Consider the following 22446-nt stretch of genomic DNA (forward strand, 5'->3'; position numbering starts at 1 on the left):
TCACAATAAAGATTGACTTTTTAAAGCTACAGAACTTTTAAAAGGTGGGGACGCGGGTGGCGCTGTGAGTAAAACCTCAGTGCCTAGGAATTGCCGATCGTATGGTCGGCGGTTCAAATCCCTGCGGCGGGGTGAGCTCCCGTCTTTCGGTCCCAGCTCCTGCCCACCTAGCAGTTCGAAAGCACCACTAAGTGCAAGTAGATAAATAGGTACCGCTTTATAGGGGGAAGGTAAACAGCGTTTCCGTGTGCTGCGCTGGTGCTGGCTCACCAGAGCAGCTTCGTCACGCTGGCCACGTGACCCGGAAGTGTCTCCGGACAGTGCTGGCTCCCGGCCTCTTAAGTGATATGAGCATGCAACCCTAGAGCCGGACACGACTGGCCCGTACTGGCACGGGTACCTTTACTTACTTTTAAAGGAAATCGGCATACATTGCCATACGTCCAAATTTTCACAGACATTTGGCCGGGTTTTGCCCCGACACTGCTTCCAACTGCAGTATTCCATTTATGTCCAGGAAATTACAGATGTATGTTAATCCTACATTCACCTGAGAGGTATCATTTCCAGTTCTTTTCCGGTCAAGCTGAGAGTCACTGTTTTTGCAATAGAGGACAATGGTGCACTGGGAAAGGGAAGAGGCAAAAGAGTGCAGAAACAAAAGCAAATATTTGAGGCTTGTGTACAAAGACTTTCCTGGTTGCGCTGATAACACCAAGGTTGCTTTCTCGTCATTTGTCCTGGTTGTTGTTGTTGCTGTTGCTCTGTTATGTTGCTTCAGCAGGAGATAATGCCATACAAAAATTTAAAAATATATAAAAAAATAAAAGAATATACTTTTAAAAACAAAAATATGTGAGTGATCTAGAGGAAGAGGGTGGAAGAAGATTCAGTTCTGGTTATTATTGATTGATTGCTCCCAAGGCAAAAATATATGAGGCCAGGTCTTTTCTGCCTTGTTCTGTTTTTAGATAGTTTGGTTTTATTTTCACTCCACAGCTGCTCATCAGCCCTTGAACAGTACAGAGAAGCCTGGGCAAACGCACCATGTGTATAGATCCACCCAGCTTTTCATTTTAGCATATTTGCGGTATATCTACCTCGGGACTGTGAAAATGGGTTTCTCTCTTTCATCAGGTTTTAGCCAAACACTTATTCTGACATAGTATCCTGAATTTTATTCTCCCCTCAGTTTAGCCCCTCTTTAGCCTAGCCAAGACTCACAAGCATTTTGAAGTGTTTACATTCCATTCACAAATGTTAGGATGTTTAAAAAGTGGCTGCACTCCACACTTTTAAAAGTGGCTACACTCTGTTTTGATAAGAAGTTGTTGCTCGAACCTCTGATTGAGTTGATCAGCAGAACAGAAGTCCTATCCCCCAACAAGGTGGGGTGGTGAGTCTCTCTAAGACTCCCAGCCATGCTGGGGGTGAGGGTGAATTGCAGTGGATGAATAAAAAGACAAGACTCCTCGCCCTGTGCACTGCCTTCCCTGAAAGAATCTGGCTACCTGCATAGGAAAGACCTATCTGCATTTTACGTAACAGTAAACCACAGTTAGGCAACCTGTGGCTGCCCAATTGTTGGTGGACTGGGCTGTGCTGCTTGGGGCTGATGGGAGTTGGAGTCCATCAACAACTGGCCAGTCACAGGTGGCCTAGCTGCGGTTTACTGTTATGTCGCATGCAGATAGGTCTCTTGTTGATGGACTCCAACTCCCATCAGCCCCATGAAGCATGGCCAATGTCAGGGATGATGGGAATTGCAGTCCAACAACATCTGGAGGGCATATCCTGGTTTAAGCAAATGTTGAATTGGGCCCTCAATCCATCACCACCTAGAGAAGAAACAATGTCATCACAAAACCCCTATGCTGCCCGAGCCTAATATGGTCTATCCCTGACCAATCAAAGCTGCCCCTGGCTCCACCTACGAAGCACATTTTTAAAAAAAAAAAAAAATCTCATTATTTGGCAACATTATGTCAGAGTGAGTTTTCGAACCCAGATCCCCGTAGTGCAAGCCCATCACACAATCAGTTAGATAGTGCAGAGGCAACAGTCCTATTCTTGACAACAAATGTTTCATCTCACAGTTTTGAGGCCTGACTCATGGTTTCTGAACATCTGGGACCAGCAGGCCCAAGATAGTGTGATCATCTCCACCCAGTTTCCTTTGAGCTTTGGAAGAGAAGAGGCCTCATTCCACATCCTGCCCCAACCATGAGGCATAGCCACTTAAAAGAGCACCATACTAATCTGTACAGTGTTGCAGATCCGGTCTCCCTTGACTTGGGAGTAGATCTCATGGATTCCAGTGGTACTTGCTCCCAAGTAACTGTGCTGCTGTAGTAGCATTAAGCAACACCCACCTCCCTGACTCCTATTTTGAAATTAATTGCATTAGGCAGTGAAACCATTGACTGCAGTGTTTCCCCCCCTATTAGAGCGAATCTTCACACCTCTCCCACGCAGCAAAGATGACTCAAGCAAGACTGAGCTAAAATCAAGGGGCTGGTATATTCTGTGTGCTACTCAAACAAGCACCTCCCAGAATTCTTTGAGCGACAGGTTTTTGTCTCACCTTCAGCTAGCCAGATGCCATTGCCCATAGCTGTCAACCTTCCCTTTTTTTGCAGGAAATTCCCTTATTCCAGCGCCGTTTCCCGCTGCTTCCCGCTGCTATCCCAGATTGTTAGATATTCTGTAGACTGTCCCCGGGACAGGTGAGGCTGCTGATCCCTTATTTTCGAGGCTGCTGACCCCTTATTTTCAAATCTGAAATGGCTATGCCATTGCCACTAATACATAATGCATGCTTGTCCTGAGATAGCCACACTCGCTAACAGGGATTAGAATCACCGTAGCATACCGGTAATTCTGATCTTTTCGAAGATCATAATCTTGGCAGCCTGAAGACTGTCTGGCCCAGCAATGCTGGGTCCTACTAAAGCAGGACCCAAACAGTACTGTAACCTGCTTTCACATTACTTCAACCATCCTCACCCAGAATGCATGGGCCAGTAGGTACTATGGCACCCTGTGCAAAACCAAAATTTGCACCCATCCCCAGCCCTCGCTCTTCCTTTCCAAAGGAGGGTAAGGAGCCCTATGCCATGGGTAGGCAAACTAAGGCCCGGGGGCCGGATCTGGCCCAATCGCCTTCTAAATCCATCCTGTGGACGGTCCAGGAATCAGTGTATTTTTACATGACTAGAATGTGTCCGTTTATTTAAAATGCATGTCTGGGTTATTTGTGGGGCATAGGAATTCGTTCATTCCCCCCCCCAAAAAAAAATATAGTCCAGCCCCCCACAAGGTCTGAGGGACAGTGGACTGGCTGAAAAGGTTTGCTGACCTATGCTTTGGGAAAGAGGCACCAGGCTCCTAGAACTATCCCAAAGTTGGAAAGTACTAACTAGGCTTTTGGAAGGAGATGGGAGGACTCCAGGACCCTGCCAGAGTCTCATGCCTCCTTCCCAAAGCCCAGCACCTCACTTACCGGGCTGAGACACATCCCGGTGTGCCCTTGGCTCAGTGCCCAGTTCATGCACACCACGCACGCAGCCCTAAATCCGCCCCTGCATGGTCCAGAGAGCAGTAGCATCGCTGTAACACAATCACAAGCCTTGTTCTTGGCTTGTTTGGCACATGATGGAAAGTGATTCTAATTCTGAGAACTTTCAGACATTTTTGCCAGGCCAACTGGTTGACTGCTACTCAATCACACAGGCATTAGTCATTCGCTATGGGGCGGGAGGAGAAGGAACCGAGGCGATGGTGTGTCGATCCTTGGTGTTGTAAGAGGAATGAGCAACTTTCTCACTCAGGATGACTCAAGAGACGAGGGGGCAACCAAAGGGGACAATGGAGAAAGAAGGAAGCAGATGGTTTGGCCTCAGCCTTCAGGGACACCAGCTCCCTAATTGGCCAGCCTCTTCCTAGCGCATCAGGGATCTTTATGATACTGGTAAACAAAACCCAAAAAACCTTCCTGCTTAGGAAGGTTTGTGCACTGGCAGACGTTAGCTGATGCTATTTTTCAGAACTCAGGTTACTTTATGATTTATTTTTTGAATTCTTTTATAGTTATAGTTCTTTATTTTGATATGGTTCCCAGGCTGCTACAAGTGCCCTTGTATAAGGCGAGGGGCAGTTGGGGGCTTTATCGAGGTGGTAAGCTAGTTTTGCTTCATTTGGAAAGACCCCTGCTCACTTTTCTGTGAAGGGTCATGGACTTCTGTCGCAAAGTCCTGAGGGCAATGCTGCAGAAAAAGTAAAATTTTCAAAAAAGGGATGGTATTTTAAAGGCATAAAAATGCAATTGATCTCTCCCTGAGATCAAAATACCATGAGATTGGAAACAGCATGACTATGGCAAAGCAAGCCAGCCCAGATTCAGACAAATGGCTCTAAGGCTTGACCCAGATTGGGGAGGGATAAATTATTTTCTGGAACCTCTAGCTGTTGACCCACAGTAGATAGAATCATAGAATCATAGAATCATAGAATCATAGAATCATAGAATCATAGAATCATAGAATCATAGAATCATAGAGTTGGAAGAGACCACAAGGGCCATCGAGTCCAACCCCCTGCCAAGCAGGAAACACCATCAGAGCACTCCTGACATATGGTTGTCAAGCCTCTGCTTAAAGACCTCCAAAGAAGGAGACTCCAACACAATCCTTGGCAGCAAATTCCACTGTTGAACAGCTCTTACTGTCAGGAAGTTCTTCCTAATGTTTAGGTGGAATCTTCTTTCTTGTAGTTTGGAACCATTGCTCCATGTCTGCTTCTCTGGAGCAGCAGAAAACAACCTTTCTCCCTCCTCTATGTGACATCCTTTTATATATTTGAACATGGCTATCATATCACCCTTAACCTCCTCTTCTCCAGGCTAAACATGCCCAGCTCCCTTAGCCGTTCCTCATAAGGCATCGTTTCCAGGCCTTTGACCATTTTGGTTGCCCTCCTCTGGACACGTTCCAGTTTGTCAGTGTCCTTCTTGAACTGTGGTGCCCAGAACTGGACACAGTACTCCAGGTGAGGTCTGACCAGAGCAGAATACAGTGGCACTATTACTTCCCTTGATCTAGATGCTATACTCCTATTGATGCAGCCCAGAATTGCATTGGCTTTTTTAGCTGCCGCGTCACACTGTTGGCTCATGTCAAGTTTGTGGTCAACCAAGACTCCTAGATCCTTTTCACATGTACTGCTCTCAAGCCAGGTGTCACCCATCTTGTATTTGTGCCTCTCATTTTTTTTGCCCAAGTGCAATACTTTACATTTCTCCCTGTTAAAATTCATCTTGCTTGTTTTGGCCCAGTTCTCTAATCTGTCAAGGTCATTTTGAAGTGTGATCCTGTCCTCTGGGGTGTTAGCCACCCCTCCCAGTTTGGTGTCATCTGCAAATTTGATCAGGATGCCCTTGAGTCCATCATCCAAGTCGTTGATAAAGATGTTGAATAAGACCGGGCCCAAGACAGAACCCTGTGGCACCCCACTAGTCACTCTGATTATTATCTGATTAGGCACCAGCAGCAGAAATTTGACAGCAGTGGTCAGCATCTCACAGGCTTACACAGCTGCAGTGATACAGTCCTCTCAGACCCCGTTTGCACCCCAGCCTCTCACACACACCTCACCCCACTCTCCACAACCCAGATGTTTGGTGTGGTGCCGTCATCTCATGTTTAGAACTTTGCAGGTATCCTAGTTCTGGTGTGGGCCTTAAATTAGGGGTCACCAGCATGGCACCCACAGGTGCAGTGGTGCCCCATAGGTCTTCTACTGGGCCCCACAAAGCCTCTGATCCTCCTTGGTCATGAGATAGGAGCAGCAGTAGTGGGGGGGGGGGAGTTGCCCAGAGGTGAGGTTGGCAAGCTGCAAATGCACCAGCAGTGCTCTTGCCAGGGCATTTGCACAGCACCCACCTCGCTGCCCCCTTGCCTTCCCCTGCCCACCTCCCAGTGAGCTGCAGTGACATAGGTGACAGGAGGTCAGATGAGTGCTGGTGGTGCCCTACCAATTGCTACTGGGGAGCAAGTTTGATCTTCTGTAGCTGGGGTTACCAGGGAAAGAGAGCAGATTTAGTTCCAAGCTAATGGCTTCCCCAAGTACAGTTCCACTCTGGCCTTTTACACTCACCCTTTATGTGAATTGCTGCCCTTCAGTCCTATAAGGAAAATTAAACTGCAACACTTGGGAAAAGTGCTGTGTTCCAATGCTGGCGCAATGGCTTGGAGTGTGTAGTTCAGGGTGTGTGTGTGTGTGTGTGTGTGTGTGAGAGAGAGAGAGAGAGAGAGAGAGAGAGAGAGAGAGAGAGAGAGCACACCTACAGACCCAAGGGTTCTTGCAATATAGAAACACTGTTTCCAGACAGGTTCATCCATCCTAGTGACAGGCCTTTTGCTAGTGTATAACATATAACCCATGTTTATTTTGTACCACTATGGGTTTCCTATCTGGTTTTTGTAAGCAGTATTATCAATGTGAGTTCACAGAATCACAGGATTGTAGGGTTGGAAGGGACCCCGAGGGCCATCTATGTCAATCCTCTGCAATGCAGCAATCTTTTGCCCAACATGGGGCTTGAACACACAACCCTGAGATGTTCTACCAGCTGAGCTATCCAAACTAAGGCAGAGAGGTGAAACCTTTGTTTCTAGGTGTTGGTGGACTACAAACTCCTATCATCCCTGATCAATGGCCAGGCTGTCTCAGGCTGATGGTGTGTGTGTGTGTGTGTGTGTGTGTGTGTGTGTGTGTGTGTAACAATATATGGAGCTGGCCACGGGCTTTCCATCTCTGCTCTGAGCTTGACAAAAATGTTCAAAGCCCTGCCATGTGTTCCCATATGAACTGATGGTTAGGTAGTTTCCCCCCTGAATGGCTAAGAAATGAATCAGAAGGGGAAGGAGGAAGACTTTCCTCACTCCCAGCTAAAAATGATGTCTAAGTACCTGCATGTGAAGAACTATCACAATTCTGAGTGAGGCAGAGAAACAGAAAACTAAGTTTGGGCTCTGTGGAAGCATCTGAGGGTGTTGCTGGCTGTCTTTGGCTGCCTGTTGGATTGTTTAAGCTGTGTCTCCACCTGTGCTCAAATGATACTCACTTACAAAACAATAAGGCGTCTCCAGCGACTTCATACCAAAGGAAATCAAACTTGGCTAAGTGCTGCACCCCTGGAATTTTTTGCCGGTTGGAGAAATGGGGTGAATATCACAGTTAGTTGAATATGGCTGGCTACCCAACCAGAGCACAAGTCAGAAGCTCAAGAAAGGGACAGTCCCTGCATCCCATTGTCATTAAAATAGAAAGAGACAGCTGATTACTCTGTTGGTGTTTTCCAATCACCCCACCTATTTCAGTAGCTTAGGCGGAAGACACAGTGTAGGTATTTTTTTTTTGCTTGTTACTGAATCAGCGGTGCCATTTTCCATGACTGCAATTCAGTGTCGACTCTGCATTTCACTATTAAACTCTCCCTGGGGTTTCATCATTTACGCATTACAGCGAATGATGCTTAACAGACACCGTACAAACAAGGATACATGGTACATGAGATGCTTCAAAAAAGGCCAGACCTGTATCAGAGGGACGTGCCTAATTTTGTATTTTGTACACAATCAAACTTACATCATTCGGTTTTGAAAATGCACAGTGCTTCTCAGCACCCACTTCAACTGCAGTTTTACAACTGCTGTAGCTTAGCTAAGGTTGACTGTTACTTCTCATTGTGATGTGTTAGCACAGAGGTTCCTAAACTTAGTTGGCCTACTGTACTGTCCGCTTTTCAGGGAAAAAAAAGTACTCAGTGCCCCCTGGAAATCTACCTTCTCTAAGTGAGCAAACAGAAACGATGCAGTGACAAATTTGTGTCAGCGGACTTGACCACTGATTGGTTTTAACTTGCATTTTGTGTGTTTATTTGGAAAATAAAGTAATCACTACGACTTTAACTCCACGTTACATCAGTAAGCGTCATTATACAGCAGATGAAACATGTACAAACAGTTTTTCAAAAATTTCTTCTCTTCTCTTCTCTTATTTCTTTATGCTTCCACTGCCTCCTTATTTTTATTCGGTAGCCCCCCAATTTCACCAGAGGCTGCTACTACCACCCACCAAATTGTTCCAGCACCTCCCAGGGGGCAGTATCACCCACTGTGGGAAACACTGTGTTAGCATTTATAGCAGAACAGGACCCGATCACAAGCTGGTGGCATTTCTAGGCATCTTGTAGTTTTTTGGAAGACGTACGTGCATCATGATCTAGAAGCACTGGATCTCAACTTGAAGCCTAATGCTGGAACAACACATGGTGGCTGATATGCGACTACTGCAACCTGTGTCCCCACTTCTATTCTTCTGCTCTCTTTTGTAACATTTAGTAAGCCTAAATGGTGATGTGATCTTATCTCATTGCACGTTCCCTGCCCCCCCTCACTGCCTTCCATTTAGGAGGGGCAGGGAAATCTGCAATGGAATGCCCTTTGCTTCAATCCCTACCCCACGTCACTGCTGGACTCTAAGATCAGAAATAAGCTTAGCTTGGGGTGTGTGTGTATTATATTGAAATAATTGTAGGGACATTTCCGAGGAAGAGACAAATTTAGAAAAGAAAATCACTCTAGTCCTAGTAACCGTTTCCTTCTCCTTTTTCACTGCTGGAGAGAAGTTCTCTTTTATGTTACTGTTAACAGAACTTTTTTTTCCATTTCAAGAATGTGATGAACTTCTCCAGCCACAAGACCAACAAACCAGCCCACTCAATCGCTAACTCGCTACTAGGAAATGACAAAGGACTAAAACCCCAACAAATGAAAAAAGAATCAAATGAGGTGGAAGGAAATGTGCACACTTAATTATGAAGCCAGGAAAAAAGGGTCTGGAATATGTATTAGTAACAGAATAAAACAGTTGTTTAATGGCACAAGTTCCCATGATCCTTTGGGTCCCTTCCAGCTCCACAGTTCTAGGATTCTAGGTTGTCTGATCTCCCAGTCCTGAGACTTTAGACTGGTCCTCACATTATTCTAAGCCATGGTTAACCATGAGTTGTCTAATGGATGATCAACAAACCATAGCTTGCTTCTCCAAATTATGTTTGTTTTCCATCTGTTCTTGCCTTTGTAGCTTGGCAAGCATCTGCAATAGAGTGGCCAAACAAACCATGGTTAAGGAAGGCTGCTTGTGTTCACCCATAATGCCAAGCCATAGTTAAAAACTTAAAACAAACCAAGGTTTGTAAGCCATGGATTTGGTGGCAATAAACAAACCAGAGTTACACTAAGTCATGGTTTAAGAAGCAATTGTTTATTAAATCGTGGCTTAGCACGAACAAACTAGGTGATACTGGGTGATATCTAACTGTGTCTGTCTACCAGTGGAACAGACTTCTGCTTGCACAACAGGACTTCCCCTTTCTCCCTTCTGTAGTTCTTCATATCTCAGATCTGCTGCCCCTGTGGATCTTGCTGCCTGAGGCACTCACATTACCTTGCCACATGGGTGGCCTGGCCCTCTTTGGGGAAACTGAGCTACAGAGTAGTCCACTTGAGGTCACAGTGTTACCCTTCAAAGGAGAGATTTGTTTCATTGTTTTTAGAAGAGTGGATCAGTTGTCACTTTCTGCTACTCCCATTTCCTTGCCCATTGCTTCCTCAAAGCTTCCATTTCTTTTCCAGTTGTGCATGTAACTATTCTTGGCACTCTTCAATCAGAGAAGAGTCCCTCAGATTTGCACAAAACAAATTCTCAAAATTCTTCACCACATTTATGGACAGCAAAAGGTGGTGGTGGTATTATTGTTGTCCTAGTATATTCAAAAACATTCAAGAGGTGACTAAGAAAATTCCCAGAAAAGTTATCAGAACATTATTTCCTGAGAAATTGTGGCCCAGATCTATACTGTCTCTTGTCGTGTTTACTCACAACTGCTACTTCCTCATTCCAGATCTAGCTCCCATTACGTTTTTACTTGCGTACCTCTTAAATCAGCTATGATTTCTGCTTAATGGCTCTCCATTTTTATAGCTGCTGTGTCAATGTGCATCACCAATGTCCTGCTTGTCTACTGATATATCTATAATGAAAATGCACCGGCAAGGGGTGCAGCTCTACAATTCTGTTTCTATGATTGATGCAATAATAGCACAGTCGTGGTGGATTTATACCAGACTGTCCACACACCATTCCACTGTATTACCGTATTGGCCCGAATATAAGCTGCACCTGAACATAAGCTGCACCTTTAAAATTGGAGGGGGGGAGAGAAAAAGAAAAAGTACCCGAATATAAGCCGCTCTATTCCTCACTGCTCCTGGCTGCGTACTGGGGGTGGGCGGGGGGAGCTGCACTGCTGCGTTGCCGGTGGCCTTTCCCCTTCCTCGCTCTCTCACTTCCCGGCTTTGGGGGAGAGGACGGGGAATACACACAAGGTGGGTGCCCCTTTGCCACGCTCCTGCCACTGTTTGCCCCATGCTCCTGGCTGTATACTGTACAGTCGTGAATATAAGCAGCACTTTAACTTTTCACGGTCAGAATTTGGGGGGGAAATGAGGCTTATATCCAGGCCAATATGGTAGTTATGCTTCTCTAGTGTTACTGCATTATTGCCATGTGGAGGTTTTACTCCTGCACTATAGTGCAATCAAAGTGGAGGGAAAACCATACCTGGAATACATGTGCTATGAAAAAATCACAAGATTTCAGAAGAAAGCTAAGGGACCTGCAATGAGCAGTAAGTCCACCCTGAAACATTGACAGATGCAAACAGTATAACAGTCTCAATACCATCATGAGTGCAAATTGCCACGAATTCTATGGGACGGTTTCCATTCATTTAAGTCAGCTCAAGAACTTTTACCACTGTAACTAAATGAGGCCAGAGCATCTCTGTGAAATCTGCAAGTGCATTCTGGGTTTCTCTTTGATGGCACTGAGGACTCTGGGCTGCTCTGCTGATTCATGTAGGGTTCATGTAGCACTGCAGGTGTCCTTTTAAGTGTACTGCTCTCAAGCTGCTGCCTCTTAAGCCTTCATAGTGCCGGCCCTAACATTGGTAGATGTCAATTGTACACAGCGAATCTGTTTGCACATTGATACTATTCCCTGTTTTGCACTTCAATGCTGTACTTTATGCAATTAACCATATCAGTGCTATGCCGTTTGGAATGACATTTATTTTGGTCATTAATCAACAGCGAAAATGAACTGCAACTGCTTTATCGGAATCAGAACTAAATACCAGTACTTTTGGAAAACAGAGAGCATCTCTGAACACACAGAACAAATATTTGCATTACCTATTTATATTAAAATATGCAGAAATTTCCTCAGCGTCAAGCCAACTTATAAATTTTTATAACTTTTTCAAATTCTTCACATTTTTTAACACACAGCATTATTTCAGCTTTGTGCAGAGCTCAATAACAATCTTTCTGGCCTGGAAGGAAAAGAAGAAGAAGAACACACATTAGAACAAAGAATGCAGAATAAATAAAAAACAAAACAGTACAGATTGTACATCTACACATACAAAGACAACTTTCATGGTGAGGTCTGAGCAATTATAACAATACAATGTACCACATGTTGATTGAAAAGAATTTCTCTAGTTATTGAAGTCTTTCCTGGCCAAGTTTCACAAAACATAAATTAGAAAGGGGGGGGGGTATGACATTCTCCCAATCTGACTTCTGTGCAATGCCAGTCATGCACATTTTAAACACAGACGAATAATGCGGCCTTTCTTCTAGGAACTGTTAACAGCTGTAGAAACTATTATGGCCTGCTTAAAAAACATGTCTTAGTAGCCAACACCCTCCAGACACTTAGCAATCCTAAAGCTATTCCTCCCGGCTAAATGAGAAGTGCTGCTGGAACAACACAATGTTTGACTGATGACAGTTGCTGGGAAAACAACAACGAACAAACAACACAGACCTTTCAAACAGCCATTTGAGCCTTCAGATCTACTGCATAGTTAGGAAATGATCCACCAATTTTATAAAAACTTAAGTAGGCAGAAGGGGGGAAGAAGAGACTGAACAAGAGAAAGGGGTGAAAGAAAAGAAACAAGAGCTGCAGCAGTCAGCAATATCACAAACTGAGGTCTTCTTCCAGGGATGAGAAAGCTGTGGACCTTCAGGTGTTATTGGAGACCAGCATCCCTGGCAAAGGGATGGGCAATGGTCAGGGATGATGAGATATGACTATTAGTTAGTTGGTTGGTTGGTTGGTTGGTTGGTTGGTTAGTTAGTTGGCTGGTTAATTAGTTATTGAAATTCTATGCCACCCCTCATCCAAGGATCACAGTGTGGTTTACAACACATTCTTCATCCTTGCTGTATGCTAAGGAAAATCTAGATTCTTTCATCCACTGAGATTTGCTATAAGCGTGTATCTTTCTATCATGAATTTTCCTGTTCCCCCCGCCCCCTCAGCACAAGGTAGGATCAACCAAACTTCAGACAGAACTGCTGTCATTCTACAACTGCTGCAAGCAATTTGGATACCTGAATTACCAAAATTATTTCAGTTTGAGTTTTTCTTTTGTAAATGATAAATGAGTACTGAGAGTCACCTATTTAATTCTGGTGAATAAACCTTATATGTTGTGGTTTGGTATGAAAACAATTCTAAAGCACAGCTAACCGTGTGAGACAGTTCTTTTAATAATAATAAAAAAATCAAAAAACTAATTAATTAAAATTTGTGAACTGTTGCTAGAAGCTTCTCCAGATCAGGCTTCTTTCCTATCTGGCCCAGTGAGATCTATATATATACTGTGTGTGTGTGTGTGTGTGTGTGTGTGTGTGTGTGTGTATCTGTACATGTGGCCACATCCTGCTTCTGGCCTGACCTCAGCTTCTCCTCCATGGTCTTAGTCATGCCCACCAATATTTTAAAGGAAAGTAACCACATTTGTTTTAATATCAACTCAACTGCAGATTCATTGTTTGACACTGGGCAAGTCTGACAAACAAACCCCTTACATTTCCAAGAGAATTTTGAGCACCCCAATCTCAAAATACACGTTGAGTAAAGACCAGATAGCACATGCAGACAATTGTGAAAGTGCGTGTTTTATTTCAGTTCCTCAACCAACCACAATGCTAGCAGTTCAAGACAAGTGGATTTTCCTGACTAGACTGATAGCTTCATTTCTCCAAATACCACAGCACAACATCGCCAGCCCTTGGTATTGCTTGTTGCTCAGATTTGTTTTTCTTTTGTGGCTATAATCACATTGCTCTATATTTTGCTTCTTCTGCCAGCTTTTACGTATACTACATGTAAGCTGAAGAAAGTTTTGGTGATTTTTTTTTGGGGGGGGGTGAGGTGGAAACAGGGATGAAATGGCCATCCATCTTAGCCTTGGTAGTGACAGTGTCAATACGCCATATTATTGATCAGGAAAATTATTTTCCTGTGTCCGCACAGCAGTAGAGCGAAGGCAGCAAACACTACCCTCTCTCTGACTTGGCTTTGCGATGGTGACCCTACATAGTAAATAAGATCTGACTAGTCAGAGGTAGCCAACATGATGCCATCCTGATATTGTTGAACTCCAACTTCCATCAGCCCCAGCCAGCATGGCCAGTGGTCAGGAATGATGGGAGTTGTAGTCCAACAACATCTACAGGGCACCACGTTGACTATGCCTAGACTACCTGATGTCACAGAGCCAAATCAGAGTAAGAACAAAACTTTTCACCATCATTCTAGCACAGCTAAAGACTGAGGAAAAAATAAAGCTAAAAAGCCACTTAGATGAAGAAGGGGAAATTCTCTTTGGAACTTTTAAGCCGCATCTCCAAAACTCCCCCTTTTGCATCAAAAAAGTTTGCCATGCAAGTTTGCAATGCAAGCCATGCACCCTAGATGCTGCAAGTGTACTCCTACAATAGCAAAGTGCAAACCTACCTGTGTGCAGTATATAATTAAGGTACATTCATCAGGGATTCACAATGAGCTACATATCCCTGTAGAACACACACTCAGTGACAAATTTGTGCATTCCTCTGTAATGTGTGCAGTTCCCCCCGTCCTGCAATACTCCCATTACACCAGGAAAACTCAGGAGGAATTTACTCAGGAAGTCACTGGTCTGACGCAAACATTTAAATGGGTCTCTGAAAATCTCTGTGTCTTAGATTGGCCGGATCTCCTACCTAACCTATTTATTTATTTTCTGTTACACGTTTGGGTTTTCCACATTATTAGCCAATAAAAGTAAGCTATGGTGTTTGTTTCTGAGTAATGGTAACAACCAAAACGGTTATTTCTGAAGTTGGCATTTGGTTTGTAGTCTATTATGGAGGTCACAACTAAAGAAGTGATTCATAAACCTCAAGGAAACAATTCATCATGTTCCTAGTTATGAAGTGATATCACCATTTCACATCTCCATAAGAACTGCAAAAGGAAGCCATTGTTTTCAGTCATTCGCTAGCAATTATTTCCAAAAGAAAGTGGCATTTACACAGGACGCTATTACAAGCGAAAAGAGAATTTGTTCACAACAATGGTAGTTCATCAAGATCTCTTTGTTCTAGGATAATAGGAGCTGAGAAGTTACAAACCACTTCTTAAAGGTTGAGGTGAAAGAACTCCAGATGTTTTATTAGGGTAGATCACAGTCATCTCCATATTGCCTGAAAGGTGCTTATAAAATATGCGCCTGTCTAATCTGATTCTCTCCAACTTATATTCAACTTTTTCAGCAACTACGCATTCAGAAGTTTTTTTGCAGTATTACCCTTGGATGACTGAACCACTTCATGTGTTGAAACCCTTTCTGCTTCCTTTGAAATTCCTGTTAAAACCTTCCCACCCTCGCTTTTGCTTAGAACTTAGAAGCAGATATGCAGATTCTGAAAGCATTGCCCTTGCTCTGACTTGGCTTTGCAATAACAACATGCAGTCAATCAAACTCGACAACATGATGATGTCACAAAGCCAAGTCAGAGTGAGAAAATTCTGGCACAGCCAAAGAGGTGAAAAAGGTATGTGTTGCATGATCAGATATTCCCATAAGGGTTTTTGTTGTTGCTGTTTTTAAAATTGAACATAGTACACTAGCATAATAAAGAGAAGGCTATACTTTTATCTGGTGGACTAGCTTTCCCCAGCAAGGAATTTTTTACATGGGTGATTATTCAATAATGCTCCATTACTACAAGTTACCAAATAAACAGGTACTTTATTTCCCCTTATTGCTCCCTCTCTTCTTCCCAAACGGTTGTATGCTATGCCCAACTAAAAAGAAAAAAAAGAAAACCAGCCCACAGCCTTTCCAGCTCATTGTGAGTCATCAGGTTTTCAATAAAGCCTGGCAGTCAATGATCTTCCATAAACTGGAATTCTAATCATAGTTTGTATGCTCTAGGACTTCCCCAGATCTGAAAAGTTTAAGAATATGTTTAATCCAACCAGCATGGGAAATGTACAGAATCCTGCATTTAAAATGGAAAAAAATCACATTTAAGGGAAGCTAAGGGCAGAACTCCCATTTTATAAGATGAACACAGAGTTCCGGTTTCTGTATTTCTCTTGCAGCACTAATGCAGAAATTGTGAGGTGCTATTTCCAGTAGAGAGGGGGTGCTGGGAATGAGTCTTGGGAGAGTGAGTCTAGGACTAATTAAACATGCTAGTTCTTCCCTGCTCTACCACCACTTTTTTTTTTTTTTAACCTGCCCACCTACCTGCAAGTCAGCCTCTGGGACTGTGACAACCAACGTTGGAAAGGATTTTCAGGAGTTATTCAATACACAAAGTAAGAATGAAGCACTCCCCCCCCCCCATCTTCAAAAGTTGCCCTACCCAAGTATTCACATTACCTTGGCAAATGCAGGTTTGGGACCATGTGTTTTCCAAGTAGCATATTGTCCTATTGAAGCTTACTCAAAGCTTGAAGCCTACGGTTGATTTTAATTATCTTTTGAATGTTTTATATATCTGTTTTTAACTGTTTTATGTTGATTCTTTTGTAAACCACTTGTTGTTGTTGTTGTTTAGTCGTTTAGTCGTGTCCGACTCTTTGTGACCCCCATGAACCAGAGCACGCTAGGCACTCCTGTCTTCCACTGCCTCCCACAGTTTGGTCAAACTCATGTTCGTAGCCTCGGGAACACTGTCCAACCATCTCATCCTCTGTCGTCCCCTTCTCCTTGTGCCCTCCATCTTTCCCAACATCAGGGTCTTCTCCAGGGAGTCTTCTCTTCTCATGTGGTGGCCAAAGTACTGGAGCCTCAGCTTCATGATCTGTCCTTCCAGTGAGCACTCAAAACCACTTATTACAATCAAGCAAAAGATGAATGATAGAGATAGATAGATGATAGATGATAGATAGATAGATAGATAGATAGATAGATAGATATGAAAATAATGGAGTCTTTGTGCTACATACAGGTCAAGAAAGAGTGAATATGGTCAAGAAGAATTCAAGTGAAACCTGTGTTCATCTGTAGCACAAATGGCTTGGACATAGAGACTTCAGGATTAAGCAGACCTGCCAAAGAAAGGTTTGGTGAGAGGAATGGAAATTAACTGGTTTATGTTGTTTTTTTGTAAACCACTTATTACAATCAAACAAAAGATAGATGATAGATAGATAGATAGATAGAGCGTGTGTTCCCATTTAAGAGAGCAACACGCAGCAACCTTTATTTTTGCATGTGTACCCTGAGCTGTCTTTATGACTGACATTTAGGATAACCATTATTTTGGTAGAACTACAGCCTGCCTTTTAGCCGTGGGCACCACCATGAGCCTTCACACTTACTCTGGGGAATGTCAGCTTGTCACCACCACACTTGGTGCTTACGTATCTCGCTGTTTGGCAGGCCTTGCAGTTACCAACCATCCCTCTGAAAAGCAGGCAGTGATGCACTCACTTCTGAGCTGATGATGACAAGCCGACAATGTCCAGAGCAACTGGCCTTTTCTTTCTGTGGAATTCCTTATTGCTTCCTTGGATATCTTTATTTCTTCAGCCCCGCATGAAGATGTGTAGAGATTATTGGGGCAACAGAACAGGGATGTGGAACTTGTAGTTCTCCAGACACTGAGTTGGGGTTGGGGTGCTAAGGTCCCCCACGCTTGCAACAGGAACTAATCTTTTTAGCAGAACACTTAACATGTATACAATGCATTTCCAAGCACGGTTGACAAGAAACTCGATGTACCGAGGCAGTATATCTCTGAATCATAGATGGTGGGGCAAAAGAGAGTTTTGGTGATTGCTTCTGGGTTTCCTGGGGGCATCTGGGGCGCTTCCAGACTATCGCTGTTTGGGGGTGGGATTTAAATATATGCCAGCAAATTCAGGTTGTGCAATTAAAACTTGATTTGGTTCTCTTGTGCAACAAACCTAACCTGCCCCACCGTCAGATTTCTGACAACAAGGAAAGGGCTGAAAAGTCTGGAATAATATTTGCTTGATGCAACATTGTATGACCTCCCCCAAAACAAATCACAGTGAATGCTTAGTCAATAGCCAACATTGTCTAATCTTTCCCACCAACTTTATGCAAATGAACCAGGATGAATGCTCAGTAAAGAGGTTGCCTGGAAATGACCCGCCTGACCATTGGTGGAAACTGGAGACTGGACTCAAGAGACTCACCACCAGGAGGACACTTCTTCTGTTCTTAGTACTTCACATACATTTTTAATCTCATCCCTCTGAGACAGTCCTCCATAATTACTTGCTGAGTATCCATACAGAAGGCTGAGAACTAAGGAAATAGTTGACTTTCCAGGAAGTGGTTTGTGAGATTTGCTTGCATCTTAAATAAGTTAAGCAAAGGAAACTCACATAAGGAAAACTGCCTGTACCCTCCTTCCTCATGCACCTTTCATGAACTCCATCCTGTATTGTTCAGGACTCTCCCCACACCTTAGCTTCCATAGAAGCCTTCCAAGGGCGCAAGTGGGTGCAGGAGGAGACAAGAGACTTTCCTTCTGTAAACTGATGTTGTTGGATGGACTGAATGCTGAAGCAACACAGCATAGAATCCAGGCCAGTGTTTCCCAAACTTGGGTCTCCAGCTGTTTTTGGACAACAACTTCCATCATCCCCAGCTAGCAGGACTAGTGGTCAGGGATGAAGGGAACTGTAGTTCAAAAACAGCTGGAGACCCAAGTATGGGAAACATTGATCTAGACCTTCAGCCAGAGGGTGTCCACCTCACGCTCTTATGGCACCATCCTAACAATGTCTATTCAGAAGTAAGTCCTATTGGATTCAATGGGGCTTACTACAAGTTAAGTGAGGTTACGTTTGCAACTTTAGCTATTACACCACTAGCTTTCTAAAAGCACACCTATTGGCAAAATTCCTCTCAGCTTTGAATTATCATGAGACATAATTAAGGGAGAGGGCACAATGAGACATTATTGTAAGAAAGGGACAACACTAAGCATCAGCTTATTTGGCTTCAACTGACTAGCTATCTAGCACACTTTCAAATTAATATCCAGCTTTGTTAATAGAAAGGCTTCCCCACTTCCTGTTCACTGCCTTCCAACTGACTTTTAAGATCCCAATAAAGCTAGAACAGCAAACATTTCCTCCTACTCAGTTTTTAGATTTCCAAAATGTACACATATTTTTTCATTTAACACTATATCCCAAAGGGACTTGGTGTATGGTGAAAGCTTTAGTTACCACCATGTTTTTTTTGCAACCCAAATTAGTATCTGGTCCAACTCCGCCTTCTGCCTTGGGAATGGAAAAAAGAAAAGTCTACAGATGTGGGATAATAACTCAGTAAAAATGCAATGCTCTAGCACAGATGCATCTATTCACTTTTCTTTGTTTCTAATATCTGGTTCAAAGGGAAATTGTATTTTTTAAAAATTCATATTATTGACTGTTGGCCATGTTCGTGGAGACTGATGGGAATCCAATTCATATTGTAGAAGAATTTCTGTACACATTAAGTGGCTGGACAACAGCATTGCAAAATTAGGAGAAAAGTGAATTATGAAGGATGGCTGTGTTTTGGTTTACATCTTCTTTCAGAAAATGTGGCTTAGTTAAGTTTGTTTTTAAATGTTCACTCATCTCCACACAGAGAAAGCCCTACTGAGTTCTTGCTCCCATGGTCTTGCTCCCATGTTACTGTGTATAGGATTGCAGTGTTGGTTTTCATATAAATCCTCAAAACAGTCTTGATATTCCCTGGTTTCCCTTAAAGAGTTACTTATTTTTAATTCTTAATTTGCTAAGTTACATGTAATATTTACACAAAAGAAACCACTCTGCTGGTAGTACTCAAAGTATTTCTAAAAGAACCAGAACTCCATTTCTAAAGCAAGAAAGAAATAACTGTAGGCTTACTCACATTTCTAAATTGATAGATCTGGGACAGTTCTTCAGTTCCTGTCTGAGGTAGACTTTTTGGATATGTTATTTCGTTCCCTCAAGGATAATGCAGAATTTGAAGATGGACACCCCTCCTTATCTAGGGGTCACTCTTGAGTTGAAGATGAAGGGAAGATGTTCAGCCACTAGCCTGGCTTTATGGCTAAGTCCTAATAGCACTGCCCCACCTCAAAGCTGCCTTAAGGGTGATGCTCTGTTTGATTGTATTTCCGTGGCAACAACTGATGCTCCACTGTGTCATCATTGAGAGTCATCTGATTGGTCAGATTAGCCTTTATGACTCTAGGCTATGTCATGCAGCTGAAGGTCTGAAATAAAGTCCAGTAGTGGTGTCAGTTATCAGCCCAGCAATAGCAAAAGAAGATTGTGTTTTGCAGTGGGAAATCAGGCAAAAACCAGATCGAAATCACCTATCCAGAACAATAGAGCCTTCAGCTTCATGCAGAACTTCCATCAGGGAGTAAAAAAAGATGACTTTCCCAAGGCAGGGTATTCCACAACCTAGGCACAGGCAACAGAGAAATTCCTGCTACATGATCCTGACAACTGGTGGGAGGACATGTAGCAGGGCCTCCTCAAATGACCTAAACAATTGCGCAGGGTCACGAGAAGAATAGCTTCTCTTCTTTATAGTGTTCCAATATATGCAATCAGTTGGTCAAGAGACTAGTAGCCCTCACTGAACAACTGCAGGAGTGCCACAAAGGCATGCATGGGAAATCTCAGTCCCAGGGGCCCAAATGTGGCCCTCTCTATCTGTTTCTGGGTATTCTTCCCAGGTCACAACTCCTCTTGAGCCAACACTGCTCACCAGCCCTGAGCCACACCATCGCTGAGTGCTTTTGCCTGGCTTGCAGGAGTCCTTGAACTCTGCCAATACTTCATGCTCGCTGGGAGGATAGAGAGGATATGTGAGTGTGAAGGAACTAGCTTACCAGACAAAGGTAAGATTCACATTTATGGCTCTGTCCACTTTTGCCTCTGCGCCCCCCCCCCCCACTGCCATGTTTCTGATTACTTTTTGTAAATATTTAAGTGGGTCTATATATTTAAGTGGGTCTATACACCAGGTATCTGTTTTGTTTTTAAAGGGTGAAGCATTTATAACTGATATGTGCTGCTAATTAAGGGCTTATTTTATTCTCCCTATAAATTTAAAGCACTTTTATACAACATGTATAATTATACAATGTCAGTGTCCGTCTCCCACCAGAATCCCTTTTTGGCAGTTTAATTTTGAATGTGTCCAAGAACCTTGAACCTTGCTTGCTCACTCTCCCCATCAAAATCTCTCTCCTCCCCCCCCCCCCCCGATCAATTATTTCTGTTTTAATTTTAATCCAGGAAAGCTTTTAAATTATTAGAGGTGGACATGATTATCTTACAGGGCTTTTGAAACTAAAGGCAAGACAAAGAGTCCAAGATCTCACAATCACAATGTTCTCCTGTGATTCTCTATGTCAGCTCATTTTCCTGTGCAGGTTGCCAGAGCAGTACATATTGCGAATGGTTTTAATATAGCCAACTCATTGTGACTTCAGTTTAAAATCCTCAATGAATGAAGAGGATAACAAAGTGTGGATTGCATGCTTGTGATATACGGGAAGCATTGTATGTCACAAGTAAGATAATAACATGCATGTGTGGGAGTTTCCAAGTTGACTGAGTTATCTTTGAAGTTGTGGTATATCTCCCAGATATACTCTTTTAATTTACAGATATTGCACCAAGGATACATTCAGCCCTCACAAAATCTCCACACTATGCATTCTTCTATGATTAACTGACTCTGTATTTGATTTCTCCCCTACTTCCCTCTTCTCTGTTATTTATTGACAGAGAGGCCAAACAAACCACAGAAAAAGTAGTTTCTAGACTCAATCTAGTAGTGCCAATGGGAGCTCTTTTTAGAAGTCTGATTTCCACATTTGGAAGGGTGGGGGGGAGCTGGTTTTCATCAGGATAGCAGCGCACAGGAAGTGGGCTTCCCAGCCGCCATCCCAACAAAAACCATCACCCCCCACAAAACACATGTGACAATTAGGCTTAGGGGGAAATCCTCTAAACATTATTGTTGTGTAAGGCTGGGGAGGGGAGGCGGCATAGAAAAACTGGCAGAAATAATGACCAAGATAAAGGGTCTGGGAACCAAACTTTATGAATAACAGTTGAGGGAATTGGTTATGTTGAGCCTGATAAAGAGGAGATTGAGTAGAGATATGATAGCCATCTTCAAATATCATGGAGGGTAGAGCAAGCTTGTTTTCTCCTGCTCTGGGGGGTAAGACCTGAAATAGTGGATTCATGTTACAAAGAGATTCTGACTAAACATCAGGAAGAACTTTCTGACTGTAAGAGCTGTTTGACAGTGGAACGGTCTCTCTCAGGAGGTGCTGGACTCTCCTTCCTTGGAGGTTTTAAAGCAGAGGTTGGATGGCCATCTGTCATGTTTGATCTGGTTGAGATTTGTGCATTGCAGGGCGTTGGATTAGATGACTCTCATGATCCCTTCCAACTCTACAATTCTGTGATTCGATGTGTGATCTGTGAACCCCAAGGTAGAGGCTCTTCATTAATTCAAAGATGAATTGAGGGAATGAAAGAATTAGGATAACATCTGCACCATTTAAAGCACATAGCTTCCCCAGAATAATGGAAACTGTAGTTTGCCCCAGAGCTACAATTCCCAGCCCTCTTAACAAAATATAGTTCCCAGAATTCTTTGCGGGGGAGCCATGTACTTTGAATATATGGAGGTGAAAGATGTTAAATTACTCAAAAGCAAGAAAGAGTCTGTTGACACAGAGTGGGCTGCTATAGGTGAAAGATGGGGGGGGGACTGTTGCTAAAGCCATTGGTTATTTAATCTATATGAATGTTTTGTTTGTTTTTACCTAGGAATTTTGTTAAATTGGAAATATTAATTTTGTTGCTGTGGTTTTGCTTGTTTACCTTATGGCAACATTGTTAGGTTGTTTTTTGGACCTGTTTGTTTGATTTTGTAATTTTTGCATATTGTTTTTGTTTATTTTTATT

General features: G+C 43.1%; 1 long non-coding RNA gene across 2 annotated transcripts; it reads right to left on the reverse strand.

The window, feature by feature from the left end:
• Positions 1-8541: 8541 nt before the first annotated feature.
• LOC309342874 lies at positions 8542-22395 on the reverse strand. 2 transcript variants are annotated; one of them, XR_014157030.1, is made up of 3 exons: positions 19370-22395; positions 11319-11458; positions 8542-9159 (listed from the first exon to the last, which is right to left on the reverse strand). It is a non-coding gene; the product is annotated as an uncharacterized lncRNA (long non-coding RNA). The 2 variants fall into 2 exon arrangements; XR_014157031.1 differs by lacking the exons at positions 8542-9159; positions 11319-11458 and adding an exon at positions 16462-17758.
• Between the last annotated feature and the right edge of the window lie 51 nt (positions 22396-22446).

Source organism: Podarcis erhardii (genome assembly GCF_964252035.2).
Source record: "Podarcis erhardii genome assembly, chromosome: 5".
Classification (NCBI taxonomy): Eukaryota; Metazoa; Chordata; class Lepidosauria; order Squamata; family Lacertidae; genus Podarcis; species Podarcis erhardii.